At 48.7% G+C, this 4,320-nt stretch overlaps 1 pseudogene across 1 annotated transcript; it reads right to left on the reverse strand.

Moving 5' to 3' along the window:
* Positions 1-292: 292 nt before the first annotated feature.
* On the reverse strand, positions 293-2,051 carry LOC308414600 (ezrin-like; annotated as a pseudogene). Its single transcript has one exon. The product of its transcript is annotated as an ezrin-like (transcript).
* Positions 2,052-4,320: the final 2,269 nt, after the last annotated feature.

Consider the following 4,320-nt stretch of genomic DNA (forward strand, 5'->3'; position numbering starts at 1 on the left):
TCTCCAGTGACACTGAATCTTGTGTCATTCGGGCCAGCCACCCAAATTCCTGCTCCAAACAGGAAGTGATTCGGTAACTGTCATAAAATCTGGCCTGTTTGGCACTGTGTGATACAATTGGAAGGAACCAGAGAGGGTTCCACTGGGTCCCGGGGCAGAGCGTCGGCCCGGTAACTGCTCTTTAAAGGACTGGAACACAGCAAGGAGGTTTCTAGACTTAAGAGTACTAAAGAGCCAAGTGTGACACCTGCCTGCTGTGAGGTGCCCTCCACCCTTGGTCTCGGCCTGGCCTCTACATGGCCTCGAACTCGTCAATGTGCTGCTTGGTGTTGCCCTGTCTGATCTGCCGCAGTGTCTTATACCTGTCCCGGCCTTGCCGCATGTTCTCGTTGTGGGTGATGTCATTGTGGGTCCTCTTATTCTCATCCCTGGCCCGGGACAACTCGTTGATCAGAGTCAGCAGCTGCCGCGCTCATTCTTCTCGGCCTCTGTGATCCGCTTCCCCTCCTTACGGTCGTCCAGGATGCCCTCACTGGAGAGCTCGGCACTGTAGCCCATGGGCTCTGCCCCCTCATCCTGCAGTCCCTCCTGCACACGGTAATTCACGGGCTCGTACACTGGGGGTGGTGGGGGTGGGGGAGCTGTCATCACCGGGTGCAGCTCCTCCGTGGTCTTCACCAGGTCGTCCTGGGCTTCCTTAGCCCGGTGCTGCCACTCCTCCACCTCGTCCTCCTTGCGCCTCCGCGCCTCCTCCAGCAGCGCAATCTTGGCAGTGTACTCTGCCAGCTCTGCAGCCCGCTGCTCCTGGCTCTCTATCTGATCCTGTGCCTGTCTTTCCAGTTCTTCCTTGGCCTGCAGGGCCTCCACGCGGTCGGCCTCCAGACGTTCAGCCTCCTCCTGGGCTCGCCTCCTCTCTTCCTCCAGCTGCAGGGCCTTCTCGATCTGCTCGGAGAGCTCTTTCTCCGCCCTCTTGGTCTTCTGCTCATCATCCTGCAGCCGAAGCATCAGCTCCTCCTTCTCCCGGAGCATCTGTTCCTTCTCTCTCTCTCTCTCCAGTTTCTCTCCTCTTCTTTTTCGTTTCCAACCGTTGTCGTTCCAGCTGCTTCTGGTGCTTCTCCTCCCGAGCCTGTGCCTTCATCTGCTGCACCTCGATGGTGTCGGGCTTCCTGCGGCGCATGTAAAGCTCATGGTTCCCCATGCAGAGCTGCAGAATCCGCTTGTTAATTCTCAGGCGCGGAGCATAGAACACAAAGTCAGGTGCCTTCTTGTCGATGGGCTTGATGACAAACTTCTGGTCGTTGAAAGAGATGTTCCTGATTTCACTCCAAGGGAAACCGATCTTCGGGGTCAACTTGTCATCTTTCTCATAAATGTTAAGTCCAAGGGCATCGACTCCAAGCCAAAAGGTCTGTTCCTTTCTTGTTTTTGATCTCGAAATAGTTGATCCCATACATTTCCAGGTCCCGGGCAATCTTCAGGTATTCTAGCATAGCCTTGTCCTTGAGTATCCCTCCGTGTTCTGCGTGCCACACCTGGATCCGGTCCTCCCACTGGTCCCTGCTGAGCTTGTGCTGGTCCATGACTCTCTGAGGGATCAGTCGCTCAGAGCTGAGGTACCCAGACTTGTGCATTTCCTTGTTATAATCTCCAAACTTGGCCTGAACCGCATAGGACCGCAGGAGCACGGCAGTCTCTGGGGGGCAGCAGATCTCATCGCTGAGGATCCCTTCCTTGACTTGCAGGAAGAAGAGTTTTCGTGTGATGTCCTGGATGAGCTCCTCAGCCGCGTCCTCAGGCTAGAACTTGGCCCGGAATTTGAACTGGACAGGGTTCTCCTTTCGAACCTCCTGTGCAGAGACCTTTTTATCAAGTTTCAGCCAGGTAGGAAATCCTTTATTGTCTACATACTGGAGGCCGAAGTACCACACTTCCCGGAGGCCAACGGCCTTTACCAACTGATCAAACAGCTGCTTCCCCGTGGTGTTCGACTGGATGCCGAACTCCAGCTCCGCATCCATGGTGGTCACCCGGACATTGATTGGCTTGGGCATCTTGGCTGGCTGGTGGCTCTGCGTGGGTCCTCGGCAAGTCGGCAGTGAGGCAACGGCAACGGCGACCAGGGAGATGTGTCGGGACCTGCAGGCGGAGGGAAGCCCTTCTTTCTGTTCTTTTAAAGGATATAGCTTTAGGAACTCCCAAATGTCTTCAATGGACCCTGGATGTGTAAGTTCTTCAGAAATGCTATGTGTATAATCTAAGGTGGTCAATGATTTTAGAAAACTCCTAAGTCTTGGACTAGGAATCTGTTCTCGGTATTACAGAACTTCAACGTTCAGAGCCTGCAGCATGGGTTGACACTATGAAGGAGAAAAGTACAATCAAGTCCTACTAAAAAATACAAAACTGGATAGAAAAGCAAGGTCAGAGCCTCCTCTTGGCCTGCATCCCCAGAACTCTCCACTATGGGCTGCAGATAAAGAGCTGTACTCTGCCACGTTCTGCTTTCGGAGTTTCACAATCTTCACCATAATGGGCATGTTGGGCAGTGAGGTAATAGGAGGCCAGGGTGCTGTGGATATCAAGGAATTCGGTGGTGCTTCCTAGCCGAGGACCACAAGGACAAGGCATTCCCCCATTACAAGACAGGTTCAGGTGACTGGACCATTGTCAGGATAGCGCAGAAGCCTGTCACCTTCCCCCATACAGTCAATGGGAAGCAGCCACCCACATGTTGGTTTATTTTGCTTTTTTTTTTTTTTTTTGTACAAGTAGCTGACAATCTTCTGTTGAGAATTCTGAGTTGTTATGCTGTGCATTTCCCCCTTGAAAACCCATCAAAATATCCCAGTCTTGGTGTTAAAGAACTTTTTAAAAAGTCCTGATTTTTTTCTTATAACTTAATCATGGTTTATTCATCTAACCAGAGATTTTGGTCACGGTTTTGAACCATAATGTACAGGATTCCTTTTTGATTTATTGTTCTTTACTGGTCACAAATATTTATTGTAATAGTTAAGATTATCCAAACACAATATACATTTAGTTCATACTTATCTTAAGAAGCAGCTTAGAATTTGCGTTATCCCTGGTACAGATTCTGTTAAAATACTTAAGAATGTATCAAGATCAAGTTCACTTGCTAGCCTGAACTGATGTCAGGCTGTCTGAGCATAAGCCCTGGTGATCAACCAGACAGTAGCCAATGATGCCATCTGCTCAGCTCAACAATGATATACTTCATCTTAACCATTTTGTCCTATATCTTTTGAAAATTTTTATTTATTTACATTCCAGCCATTGTTCCCCCCCCCCTGTATCCCCCCAAATTCCTAATCCCATCTCTCTTGCCTCCAAGAGGGTCCCCCCTCAGCAGGCCTCGCCCTTTCCTGGGGCCTCAAGTCTCTCCAGAATTAGGCCATCTTCTCCCACTGAGGCCAGACCAGGCAGTCCTCTGCTACATATGTGCTGGGGGCCCTAGACCAACCTGTGTATGCACTAGCACAAGGAGAAATTTCCTGAATACAACACCAATGGCTCAGGCTCTAAGATCAACAACTGGTAAATGGAACCTCATGAAACTGAACAGCCTCTGTAAACCAAAGGACACCGTCAATAGGACAAATCAACAACCTACAGATGGGGGTAAAAAATCTTCACTAACCCTACATCCAATTGAGGACTGGTATCTAAAATATATAAAGAAATCAAGAAGTTAATCTCCATAAAAACAAATAGTCCAATTAAAAATGGGGCACAGAGCTAAACAGAGAACAACAGAGGATTCTCAAATGGCTGAGAAGCACCTAAAGAAATGTTCAACATCTCTAGTCTTCAGAAAAATGCAAATCAAAACGACCACAAGATTCCACCTCATACCAATCAGAATGGCTATGATCAAAAATGCAGGTGACAGCAGATGCTGGCAAAGATGTGGAAAAGGAGGGACACTCCTCCACTGTTGGTGGGATTGCAACTGGTATAATCACTACGGAAACCAATCTGAAGGTTCCTCAGAAAATTAGAAACAGTTCTACCTGAAGACCCAGCTATACCACTCTTGGGCATATACCCAAAAGATACCCCACCACACCACAAGGACACATGCTCTACTACATTCATAGCAGACTTATTTGTAATAGCCAGAAGCTAGAAACAATCCAGATACGCTTCAGCTGAAGAATGGATACAGAAAATGTGGTTCATTTACACAGTGGAATAATATTCAGCCATTAAAAACGATGACTTCATGAATATTACAGGCAACTGGATGTGACTAGAAAATTTCATGCTAAGTGAGGTAACCCAAACCCCAAAGAATAT

This window comes from Micromys minutus (genome assembly GCF_963924665.1).
Source record: "Micromys minutus genome assembly, chromosome: X".
In the NCBI taxonomy this organism is placed as follows: Eukaryota; Metazoa; Chordata; class Mammalia; order Rodentia; family Muridae; genus Micromys; species Micromys minutus.